The sequence below is a fragment of the Pygocentrus nattereri genome, chromosome 17, assembly GCF_015220715.1.
Source record: "Pygocentrus nattereri isolate fPygNat1 chromosome 17, fPygNat1.pri, whole genome shotgun sequence".
Taxonomy (NCBI): Eukaryota; Metazoa; Chordata; class Actinopteri; order Characiformes; family Serrasalmidae; genus Pygocentrus; species Pygocentrus nattereri.
This window is the reverse complement of record NC_051227.1, coordinates 7,287,079-7,300,638: the sequence shown is the minus strand read 5'-3', so window position 1 is coordinate 7,300,638 and position 13,560 is coordinate 7,287,079. Positions and strand designations below refer to the sequence as shown.

Genomic DNA, 13,560 nt, shown 5'->3' with positions numbered 1-13,560 from the left:
AGTCCTGACCTCAACCCGATAGAACCCCTTTGGGATGAATTAGAGTGGAGACTGTGAGCCAGGCCTTCTCGTCCAACATCAGCATCTGACCTCACAAAAATGCTTCTGGAACACTCCTAACCCTTGTGTAAAGCCTTCCCAGAAGAGTTGAAGCTGTTATAGTTGCAAAGGGTGAGCTGACATCATATTAAACCCTATGAATTAAGAATGGGATGTCGCTCAAGTTCATATGTGTGTGAAGCCAGAAGAGCAAATACTTTTGCCAATATTGTGTATATATAGGCTGTAATAAAGCAGGAGAGAATCACTAAAAGAGAAGAAACCCACACCAGCAGGATCTCTCAGTTACACATATGTTTGTATTTACAAATTGTATGTACTTGAATATTTTATGTTATAAATTGAGTGTATGTGAAGTAAAAGGTAACTTTTTTCTCTAGCATCTCTTTGGTTAAACTCCACTTAATGTGATGTAAAATCAACCTTATATAGTGCTGACATAACTAAAGCTGCATTGCATAAATTACAGGGCATCTGAATGCATTTTTCATGCTGATTTTGAGTGCCGCATTAGTAGATAAATTGTTGAATGACCAATTTTCAGTGGATTGCTTTAATCTGAAGCAATTATCAAAGTGATTATATGATTGTTTCCTCAGTTGGAGAGTTGCATGGCCTACAAAGAGCCTTCTTTTGAAGGAATACTTTTTTAATCAAGTGTTTATGTGTGGTAAAATAGGTGCATGCAAAACCTTCATCTCCATTAAGAGTCAGAGAGAGATTTTTTTGGTGCCTCACAGGAAAACTCTTAACTTCAAAAGCTCTGAGCCTCAAGACAGCAGCTGACCCGGGGTCAATTCGGAAGTTTCTTGGAGACAATATTAAGATTAATAATGGACGCAAGTAGAAGTTGATAAAACATACTGCCGAAAATCATAGCTTAGCCCAGTTATTACTGGAAGCTGGTTTCAGGTTATGTAAACTGGACTTCTGGTGATCTAGGTGGTTTCCAAAGTGGACATCCAGCTGGATTAGACAAAAAATACCCTAGAGTGGTCAACTAGCTGGTTAAGATGATAGATCAACTTAGCTGATTGTCAAGCACAAGATATGTTGCCATTTGAGTTTGATGGTTCAGCTGTTTGAGCAGAATGACCAAGCTTGTCAAGAAGCATTATCAGCATTACTAAGATGGTTAACCAACATATCCAAGCTAGTCAGTCATGTAGTCTGACCATGCTGGTTGTTCATGCTGGCCAGTCTGTAGTTATCAATAAAGGTAATCTAGCTGAAATTGTCAGCCAATCTGGTTACATTACAGACCATATTCCTTTAAAATCCATTCAGTCCAATTGTGACTGTCAACTTGTTTGGCTTCTTTCCTTCAGAGACTCAAGACTCACCTCAGAGACTAAAGACTTGATTGGGACTCACACCCCAGAAACTCGAGACTCGACTCAGACTCAAACCTCATCACTCTGACTTGCTCCCAGAGACTCAATTCATACTGGTAACTCAGAGACTTGAGGCTTGACTCCGACTCAAACCCCAAAGACCAGAACTTCAGACACTTACAAAAAGGGGTGGGGATCTATGGGGATTTATGATTCAGAGGCTGCGATGCGATTATAAAATGATTATTGATGCATCTCTTTTTTTCTATACAGGAGTTCTTTTTTTATTTTATTAGAATTTAAGGTGGAACAGAAAAATTTGAACAAGAATCTGGAGGCGAAGCGACTTCAGCCTTGTAACATAGCCGAACGATGAGAGACGTTTTACAATAAGCTGCTCTACTTCTGAGGAAAAGTGTTCTGGTGGAGATGGGACGAAAGCAGCTATAGCTGAGCTAAAGCTTAAAGGAGAGCAAAGTAAATCTGTGTTTTCATTGATATTATTTAGCCTGTGCTATTACATCAGCACACACTGAGACATACTGGACATTAAATCTTGTGGCTCCCAAGAAGATTTGATTTTTGTGGAAATGACAAAATGGCTCTTCTGAACATTTGTGTTGTGATTTCTGACCTAACCTGGCTTTAATGCACAGTGTGCCGGTCGGATTTCTCGCTCATCCATGTGTGTTTTTGTTATGTGCCACCACAGACTGTCCAGACACTGCACCGACCCACTTCCAAGTTCCCCTTTATACATTCGGTCAACATTCCATTATAAATTAAATATTTAGAAAATCAATTTTTATGAGTCAATTCAGAATCGTTCACGTCCGTATCGCAATGCTTCTAAGAATCGAGTTTTTCCCAAACCCCTACTTACAACATTACTCTAACTCACTCCCAGAGACTTGAGATGTACTTCTTACTAACAATTTAGAGACTTGAGGCTCGAATTGGACTCAAACCCCAGAGACTACAGGCTTGAGTCGAAATTCAAGACTAGACTCCGTGTCTCAAGACTTGACTGAGATTCAAAGAATTAAACATAAACTCAAGATTGATTTGGATTTGCTATCATCTCTGGATTAATCTAGTGATGGATAGAACCTTACAAAATTATTCAGGACAGGTTCATTTTTCCTGCCTCTGCACACTAATGTTGTAACTAACCAGAAACAGAAACTTACCATAGGCACAACAAAAGGTACTGTTGTGTATTGACCAGTGTTGTTCTGTGTGGATTGATATGGTCTTGGTTGTGCACCTTCTTAGCCTGTATTGTGTATAGGTTTACATGGGTGTTGCTCTGTAAGGCCTGTCTGGATGGATGGACTGGGTGTTGTTTATGATGTGACCTAGCGTTAACTCTACTGTTTACACCTCAGCAAGCAGAGCATCGCTGTCCTGATCCATTCTCCTCTCAGCTGTGTATGTGTGAGTGTGTGTGGGGGGGGGTTTGATGTGGGTGTTTCTGCTGCCAGACTGGTCCTGGAGGTTTTATCAGTCTGAGAAAGTGAGAGAGACAGAGAGATGTGTAGAGAAAAAGGCACAGAATGGGTGTGTCTCAACACTTCACCCCAGGCTCATGCACACACATTTTCAGAGGCAGGTTTTAACTAAGGTGATCCAAAATATTTACTTCAACAGCTAGACAACGATTTGACTCTGCAGCGAACAAAGCTGTTACCTCACTCACTGTGCAAACCAACAACTAACCTTAGAGCCTAGAGGCTTGAAGAAATCTGGAATTTTATGATAACAGAAACATGGTTTCAGAAAAAGTATTTGCCTCTTAAAGCCATTTGTGTGGTCCTTCAAAATAAACATATTAAGTGGCTTTCAAAGGAGCTTTTCAAACGGAGATTATTCATGCATATCTGCCATTTAGAAGCAGAAGTTTGGATCTCAGACATGTTGGAGTTACTGAGAGAGAGGTTTCCTTGGGGTCTACCTGTGCTGTAACCTGGCATTGTGTATAGAGATCATAGGCTTGTTTTCAGTTTCGAGACTTGACTCGGAATGACACCCCAGAGACTCAATGCTCAGAGACTTATGACATCAGTGTGATTCACTTCCAAAGACTCAAAACACAATTTTACACACTACAGATTTGATTCAGACATGAACCCCAGAGACTCCAGACTCAATCTGGATTCATGCTTGACTGGGACTCCAGACTCAACTCAGACTTGGTCTCAGCCATGCACAACTTCACTACTGACTCACTCCCAAGGGCTCAAAACTCGATTCATACTCTCATCTCAGAGACTTGAGGCTCAACTTGGACTCAAACCCAGAAACTAAAGACTTGATTAAGATTTGAACTGCAGAGACCCCAGACTCGATTTGGATTTATTCTTCAGAGACATGAGACTTGACTCAGAGACTCAAGACTTGACTCAGAATGACACCCCAGAGAATCAAGACATGACTCAGACTCAATCTTCAGAGACTTGTGGCATGCATGTGACTCACTTCCAGAAACTCGAAACTCAATTAGGACTTGCACCTCAGAGCCTTGAGGCTTGACTTGGACTCAAAACCCAGTGACTACAGACTTGATTTGGATTCATACGTCAGAGACTTGAGTCAAAGACTCAAGACTTGACTGGAACTCACATTCCAGAGACTCTAGACTCAGATTCCAGACTCAATTTTGATTCACACTTTAGAGGCTTGAGACTTCACTCAGAGATTCAAGACTTGGTTCAGGCTCATACCCTAGAGACTTCAGACTTGAATCAGTCTCAAACTTCAGACATGGAGTTTATAACAACACTCTGACTCGTTCCCAAGGGCATGGAACTTAATTTGGACTCACATCTCAGAGACCTTAGGCTAAACTCATACTCAAACCACAGAGACTTTCAAAATATTCACATCAAGTGGCTTTCGTAAAGAGATTATCAGTGCTTCAGTGGCAGAATTGTAAGCACCTTGGTGATGAGTGCATCTTAGACAGTTTGGAGTTACTGTGAGGTAAGTTGTCCTTGGGGTCTACCTGTGCTGTACCCTGCATTGTGCATAGAGATCGTAAGCTTGTGCACAGCTGCTCAGCCATGTAGACCAATTTTATCAAGTTCAGGGGGTTCAACTCATTAAGTTTGTTTTGTATGTGGCTCAATAATACAGATCTAAGGAATCTTCCTGGATGATCTCCTGTTTAAAAACACTACACTCAGAAAAGAGCAGTAATGATGAGCCCTGCACTGCTGTACTTCAAGATAAAAGTGTGTATGTTAAAGAAAGAGAGAGAAAAAGAGAGAGAGTAAAAGAGAGCATTAGGGAGAGAGAGATACATAGAGAGGGGACTTTAATGATGGGGAGAGAGAGTGAAAGAGAAAGAGACAGAAAGAGTTAGGGATAGAGAGATAGTGAAAGAGTGAGAGTTAAAGATAAGAGAAAGAGAGATAGAGAATGAGAGAGGAAGAGAGAGAGGGAAAAAAGAGAGAAAGGGAGAGAGAGACAGAGACAAAGACATATGGGTAGAGGGAGAGTTAAATAGAGATACAGGGATAGAAATATATAGTTAAATATGAAGAGAGAGAGAGAAGAAAAGAGAGAAAGCAAGAGAGAAAGATTCAAACAGGGAGAGGGAGAGAGAGAGTTAAAGAGGTAGAAAGAAGAGAGAAGCGAGAAAAATGGAGAGTGGAAGGAAGAGAGTTTTAGAGAGAGACAAGGAAGAGGGTGAGAAAAAGAGAAGAAGGATGAGAGAGAGAGAGAGAGAGAGAGAGAAGGAAGAGGAAGAGATAGAGAACAAGTAAAGAAGGAGGAGAGGAAAGGAGAGGGAGAGAGAGAGAGAGGCAAGTAAGAGAAAGAGATAGAGAGCAAGTAAAGAAGGACAAGAGGAATGGAGAGGGAGACCGAGAGAGAGAGACCGAGAGAGAGAGAGAGAGAGAGAGAGAGAGAGAGAGAGAGAGGCAAGGAAGAGGAAGAGATAGAGAGCAAGTAAAGATGGATGAGAGGAAAGGAGAGGGAGAGAGAGAGAGAGAGAGAGAGAGAGAGAGAGAGAGAGAGAGAAAGAAAGGCAAGGAAGAGGAAGAGATAAAGAGCAAGTAAAGAAGGACAAGAGGAAAGGAGAGAGAGACAGTGAGAAAGACAAAGAAGAGGAAGAGATAGAGAGGAACTAAAGAAGGACGAGAGGAAAGGAGAGAGAGAAAGTAGAAAGTACTGAAAGAGCAGTAAGAGAAAGAAGTCAGTGAATTTCTCTCTTCGTGGGGTCCAAAGACCCCCAGGACGCTGGAGACACGAACACTTATGGATTTAGGGAACGTTTGTCCGAGGAAAAATATTTCTTTAAAACCACAGCTTTTGGTGGGAAACTTGACAGAATTTGCATAATTGATGACACTTTCATTCACTGTTAGTTACATTAGCATTTCAGACAGAACTGCTCCAAGAACCAGCAGACGCAGCAAATCAGTCCGAGCTGTATCGCTCCCTGTCTCTTCTCTCGCTCTCGCTCTCTCTCTCTCTCTCTTTTCCCTCCTTTTTGTTTCCTCTCTAATCGCTTCCCCTCCTCTTTTTGCTCCTCCCACAAGGAAGGTCTGTTTAATGGCAGAAAGCCTGTTTACCGCTGTAAGAGCGTACAGTCCCTTTCTGAACCCGCCGTCTCCCGCCCTTTCATTAGACACGCTCTCCAGAAAAGCAGCCCTTTTTTAAGGGAAGAGAAATAGCTCTTTAATTACTGAGGGCTTGTGGATTAGAGAGCAGGTCATGTGTCTGGATTTTGCGCACTGTGCTCCCTTTCACACAAATATTAGGCCTCTCCGGTTCCCTCAGCCAGCTGATGGAGCAGAGAAAATGTTTCGGCCAATATCGATTTTCAGCCAGGCAGACTGTGTGGACACGTTTTCAATTAGCTGAAGACAGGAGGTCTAAATAATTCACCGGCTTTAGATGAATACTTTTGGGAAAAATGCTAACTCGGCTAATAACGAGAGAGAGGGAGAGCTAGCGGGGACCGGTTAGCGAGAGCTGCGTTTGAGTAATGCTCACTGGTTCCTGTTTGCTTTCATTCTTTATTAGCTAAATTAATTTCCGGATTTCAAGGGAATTTCGACGTGGCTCGGGCTGCGTCGGTGAGGTTATAGTGGCTAATGAATTGGCACTCTAGCTTATCTTGTGAAATTGGAGAAAGAAATACCTCTAGCCTTTTGTTACTTGGAGTAGTAGTGTTTTTTGAGCACCGTTAGCATTTGATACAGAATGAAACCTGTTGCTTAACCTTTGAGATTGGCTAAGGGGGGGTCCAAGCATCAGTGGCTACACATCATGTGCTTTTCTTGGTTATAAATCAGTCAGGTATATATGATGACTTGCACTGATAGACATGTAGGCCTACTGTCATTCAATAATAGCAACATGTGCTAAATAACCGTGGTGTAAAAAAACAACTTGGTCAATTTCAATTGGTTAATCTGGCTCACTGGTTGGGCTGGATAGGGTGTGTCCAATAGTTTAGCTGGTCTACCAGCATGTCCACCAATCTGACTAGCTTGACCACGCTGGTCTACTAGCACAACCAGCTTAACCGATCTGGTCTAAGAGCATAACTGTCTTGACCACATTGGTCTACCAGCAGAAAGCAGCATGGCAGAACTGGTTAAGCTGGTCTAAGAGTATTTAACAGCTTTATCTTCTTGGTCTACCAGCAAGAGCAGCTTGACAAAGCTGCTCTATCAGCATGTCTACTGTAAACATATTGGTCAACCTGCATGACCATTATCAAACTCATGTAAGAGCATGACCTATTAGACCAAGCTGATCCATCAGCTTAACCACCTAGCTGGTCCACCAGCATGACTAGTGTAACAAAGCTGGCCTACAATCTAACCAGCTTGACTAATTTGGTCTACTAGCATTACCAGCTTAAACAAATTGGTCTAACAGCATCACCAGCTTGACCACATTTGATCTACCAGCACAAGCAACTTGGCAAAGCTGGTCAAGCTGGTCTAAGAGCATTGACCAGCTTGATCAGGTTGGTCTATCAGCATGTGAAGGTTGACAAAGCTGGTCTACAGGCATGCCCAGCATTATTAAGCCCATCTAGGAACATGACCCATTCCACTGAGCTGATCAACCTACATGAACAGCATTATCAAGCTCATCTAAGAGAAAGACCACTGTGACTAAGCTGGTCTACCTGCCTGACCAGTTTGACTCAAGCTGGCATCATGACCTGGTCTACTAGCTTGACCAGCATAAAGTATGTTTTTATCTAGTCCAGATGGATGATCAACTTGTCAACAACCTTGACCATCTTAACCTCCAACAAACAGACCATCCAGAATCTTCAGTTTAGAACATCAGAAATCAGCTACCAATGACAGGGAGATTCCATTGCTTTTTAATCATATTTTACATGTTTACACGTTGATGAGGCAGTTATGTATTTAGAAAGAAGATAAAATGAAGATTTATAGAGCTTTATTTATTTATTCTACCTACAGTCTATTCTTCTAATTGTTGAAGATCTGTGTTCATTTGCTGGTATGGACTTTTTTGTCTCGTGTGCAGAGAAATTGTTTGGTGTTTCTTTTTTTCTTCATTTTTTGAGAAGATTAAATAGTTTATGGTGTTTCTGCTGTCGAAATCAATGAAACTCTCCCTGCATTCAAAATGATCTTTGAGGTGTTTCTCTTTTTTATTGCAAGCTGCAAATGTTTTCATCGTGAACGGTTATTGTTGTGTAGCTCAGCGAGGCTGGGGGAAACAGTGGCATTATTAAGGGGAAATGTGTGCGTTTTCATACGGGCTGTCAAATGTCTGTCACGGTGGATTTAAACAAAGCCAGGGAGTAATGAGAGCTTGTACTCGCTCCCTCTCCTTCAAAACTACATGAAGCACTTTGGAAAGGTAGTCAAAAAAAAGTCTTCGGTGAGCAGCTTTCAACTCGGGCTCTGAAAAGAACATCTTAAGCTCTGCCTGCATCATCCTCTCTCTCTTCTAGAGGTAGAGTGACACCTCAACAAAATGTTCTACCCCTTCTATCAGGCTCAGGGCACCAGGGACCAGATTTCTGAGCCAAAATGAAAAAAATATATAAAGAAAACAAACTAACTTGTATACTGCTGCTGTCACATCAAAAACTTGTATCTCCACAATGATAACACTTGATACAGGACAAAGAAAAAAATTCTTCTTCTTTTTGGGTATTTTTCCCCAATTTTCTCCCCAGTAGTCATGTTCAATATCACCCACTAGTTAGGACTCATTCAATCACACGATACCACCACTGCTACGAGAGCAAAGGCCAGCACAGGCTACCTCCAGGACGCGTGAAGCCAGCCACTGCATCTTTTTGAACTGCTGCTCATGCAATGTCGCAGAACAGCCCTCAGAGGAAAGCACCAACCACCCAATCTGTTACATCAGCCTACACTGACAAGCATCACATTGAGTGATGGGGAAGAGGGGGACCCTCCTACCCACCCAGAGTGTCGCCAATTGTGGTCTCTTGGACTCCATGGATGGCTGTAGCATGACCAAGGATTGACACTCGCAATAGGGCCAATGCTTAGATGGTTGCAACGTTCTTAATATAATTAACATAACCACATTTAATTTGAATTCATTTTATACCATTTCTATTTGTCCCTACATTGTGTTGATTGTGAAATGTTTTCAACATATTAATTTTTTAAATAAAACACAATAATGGTGGGGCTCATAAGTAGCATTATCATCGAGAGCAAAGTCCAAAAGAGCATATCCTTGACTTGGCAATTAGTGTTCTCCTCTATATGTGTTGACGGCAGATCAAAATATTTCAGAGTAAGCAGGTGCCACCATTGTGTGATAGGGTGGATTAGTGGATAGAATTGTCCACAAGAAAAATAAAAAATAAAAAGTCTTCAGCCATTCTTCCTAGACATGATTCTCAGGGCCGTTGTCCCCAGTTAAAATCCACTACTGTGGTGCAAGGTCTCCAATTTGTGGCACAGTCAGACTCTACTGTCACAATGCAAGGTCCCCAATTCATGGCCCAGTCACATAGTGCTGCAAGGTGCCTAGTTTGTGGCCCAGTCAAATACTGCTGCAAGGTTTCTAGTTTGTGGCCCAGTCAAATACTACTACAAGGTTTCTAGTTTGTGGCCCAGTCGAATACTGCTGCGAGGTGACTAGTTTGTGGCCCAGTCAAATGTTGCCGCAATGTGACTAGTTTGTGGCTCAGTCAAATACTACTACAAGGTTTCTAGTTTGTGGCCCAGTCAAATACTGCTGCAAGATGACTAGTTTGTGGCCCAGTCAAATACTGCTGCAAGGTTTCGAATTTGTAACCCAGTCGAATACTGCTGCAAGGTGACTAGTCGTGACAATCATGAAGTGCTTCGAGAGATTGGTACTTCAGCACATCAAAGACTCTCTGCCCCCAGACCTCGACCCCCACCAGTTCGCATACCGTGCAAACAGGTCAACAGAGGACGCCATAGCAGCAGCTCTCCACTTTGCACTGAGCCACCTGGAGCAGCAGCACAGCTACGTCCGAATGCTCTTTGTGGACTACAGCTCTGCTTTCAACACAATCATCCCGGACATTCTTATCACCAAACTGGGCACCCTCGGACTCCCCCCCCTCACATGTGCCTGGATCAAGAACTTTCTCACTAACCGGCCCCAAACTGTGAGACTTGGCCCCCACCTCTCCTCCACTCGTATGCTTAGCACCGGCTCACCACAAGGCTGTGTGCTGAGCCCCCTCCTGTACTGCCTCTACACCTATGACTGCAGTCCGGCCTGTGACAGCAACCTCATCGTCAAGTTTGCTGACGATACCACAGTGGTCGGACTCATCTCAGAAGGATACGAGACAGCCTACAGGAAGGAGGTCCTGAAGCTGGCAGCTTGGTGTTCAGAGAATAACCTGGCTCTGAACACCAAGAAAACAAAAGAGATCATCGTTGACTTCAGGAAGCACAGCACTCACCCAGACCCCCTGTCCATCAACGGCGAGTGTGTGGAGAGGGTCCGCACCTTCCGGTTCCTTGGAGTCCAAATCTCTACCAACATCACCTGGACAGACAACATCACAGCCGTCATCAAGAAGGCTCAGCAGCGACTACACTTCCTGAGAGTCCTCAGGAAGCACAACCTGGATTCCAACCTGCTGCTGACCTTCTACCGCTCTTCCATCGAGAGCCTGCTGACGTACTGCATCAGTGTGGTACGGCAGCTGCTCCATGGCAGACAGGGAGAGGCTTCAGAGGGTAGTAAAGACAGCACAGAAGATTATTGGCTGCCCTCTCCAATCCCTGATGGACATCTACACCTCCCGCTGCGTCAGCAGAGCGAAACGCATCACAATGGACAGCTCGCACCCCGGATCTGTACTGTTTGACCTGTTGCCCTCAGGAAGGCGGTACAGATGCATCAGATCAAGGACAAACAGACTTAAGTACAGTTTTTTCCCAAAAGCAATAACACTTCTCAACTCACAGATGCACTGATAGTCTATCCCCAGACTTCCATCACCACCTACATACCAGTCTATTCCCAGACTCCATTACCAGCTACTGTGCAATACTCTGCATACGGAAATGTGCAATCATACTGTACATGTATGTACATTATACAGGAATATGTGCAATACTTAGCAATGTGCAATATTTATTGTACATACAATACAGCTGTAAATATCTCCATATTTATATCTTGTAAAAAACAGTTTTTTATTTTTGTTTCTATATTTATTTCATATACATATATATACAAAACGCATAGAACTGTGCACAACCCCTCCCCATTCTATTCCGTGTCATTTGTTTACATTGTGTGTTTGCACTGAGATGGAGTTGCTCTTAATCTCATTATACCGTGTATAGTGACAATAAAGGCATTCTATCTTCTATCTATCTATTCTATCTATTCTATTGTGTCCCAGTCGAATACTGCTGCAAGGTGACTAGTTTGTGGCTCAGTCAAATATTGCTGCAAGGTTTCTAGTTTGTGGCCCAGTCAAATACTGCTGCAAGATGACTAGTTTGTGGCCCAGTCAAATATTGCTGCAAGGGGCCTAGTTTGTGGCCCAGTCAAATACTGCTGCAAGGTTTCTAGTTTGTGTCCCAGTCGAATACTGCTGCAAGGTGACTAGTTTGTGGCTCAGTCAAATATTGCTGCAAGGTGCCTAGTTTGTGGCCCAGTTAAATACTGCTGCAAGGAGCCTAGTTTGTGGTCTAGTCAAATTCTGCTGCAAGGAGCCTAGTTTGTGGCCCAGTCAAATTCTGCTGTTCTGGTGCAAAGTCTCCATTTCGTGGCCTAGTCAAACTTCACTGTCACGGCTCAAAATGCCCAGTTCCTACCCTAGTCAGACAATGCTGTTGGTGTGCATGGTGCCTGGTTTATGGCCCAGTCAAACGCTACTGTTGCAGTGTGAATTCTCCTGCTTACAGCTTTGTCCAACTCCAGTGTCATGATTTAAACTGTTTGGATCACAGCCTAGTCAAACTCTGCTGTTGCAGTCCAAGGTCCATGATTTTCAGTCTAGTCTAACTCCACTGCTTTAGTATAAAGTCTTTGGTTTGTGATATAGTCAAACTGATGTCAAGGTTCAAGGTCTCCAGTTTGCGGTGCAGTCAAATGCTGCTGTTACAGTTCAAATTGTCTATATCACTGCCCAGTCAAACTTTGTTGTGGTGCAACATCCCCTAGTCTTCTAGTCTAACTCTGCTGTGCCAGTACAAGGCTTGTTTGTTACCTAGTCAAACTCTGCTATAGTGGTGCAAGATCACATTATAGTCAAACTTGGAAATGTTTTTACTCTTGTTGTTATGAAACTCTTTAATGATAGTTGCAGTCTGGTTGGTGGTTGTCATCCTTGTTATAGCATCATCTCTGGTTATGCTTGCAGACTACCTCCCCTGACTTGTAAGCATGTCCCTCAAAATGAAACACTGGGTTCACCAGAGACACTGATTGAAATCTAAATGAGATATCAGCTTGTAGCACTAAACATTGATGGGTGTGCAATGAGAACTCCCCACTTCTTGTTGAGAAAGGTATATGTAATTGCCAAAACAACCTGCAAAATAAATTTGGTTGGCTTTATTTGTGACAAAGACCACATATAATTTTGCGATTGTTGTCACATTTGTATATGTTAGCCAAAATATCAGGCTCAGCTTTACAGGACTCTCTCCAGTCACGTAGATATGAGCCTGGTCTTTTACCTGCTCAGGGGTGAGGCAACGAGTGGACAGACTTTCCTGTAAAGACTTCGGCAGCACTAAAGTTCCTGCAGTAGTTCTTGTGCATATGTGCAGAGTAGTCTATCAGCAAAACAGAAGAAAAATACGCAAAGGTCCAATAAACAATGCTTCTGCTAGGCCTGCTAGACTCCTCACAGAGCAGGATTTAATAAGAGGCGCTGTTGTTAGCCAGTCAGAGTCAAGCTCTGAGCCTAAATCACTTCGCCATCCCGGCACGCACTTGCATCCCCTCTAGTACATAATCTATTTACCCTGAATAATTCAACAACAGGGGAAAGGGCTGTAAATTTTTATGTCCTGTGCTTCTGCTTCAGAGACAGGAGGACTGACAGAGGCAGCAGAGAGACAGAATTAGACAGACAGATGTGGCCCGCCTTGGCTTTTTTCTAAAGACAGCATGACAGGAAACTGAAATCTAACTAATAAGTTAGCATTAGCATGTTAGAGTAGTGCTCACCGGCTCTCGTTTGCTGCCAATTTTCAAGTTCATTTTAATGTGACTTATGTGAAAGATGTATCAAGCTTCCACTATTTGCACTGATTTACAGTACAAATTCTGTCCAAGAAAATCCAAAGAGACAATGCATCCAAGGAGAAAGTAGGAAGCAATTTTCATTTGGGAAAGGGAATCAGTTTAGGAATGTTTGCCAATGCTTTCTTAGCAACACTGTTAAAGCCAGTGCGTGCTATGCTTAATCTTAGCAGGTTAATATTGCCATTGGCAAGGAGGTTGGCTAGTCTGGCAAAAAGGCAATGAATACTTTAGCAGAGAGACACATTAGCACAAATTATATCAAATTTATTTGTGAAGAACTTTTTACAGCTGATGTTGTCACAAAGCAGCTTCACAGAATTCCAGTAAACCAATTTAAACAGGTAGGTGAAGGTTGTGTTAGGAGTCTTGCCCAACGACTTTTATTGGTATAGGGTAGGGTGCTTCTCCAAGCAGGGGA

General features: G+C 42.8%; 1 protein-coding gene across 1 annotated transcript in view; it reads left to right on the top strand.

Annotated features, from left to right (window-relative positions):
• The window catches only part of LOC108434379 (limbic system associated membrane protein), a 347,051-nt gene that overhangs the window by 216,413 nt on the left and 117,078 nt on the right, over positions 1-13,560 (top strand). The window lies entirely within an intron of this gene.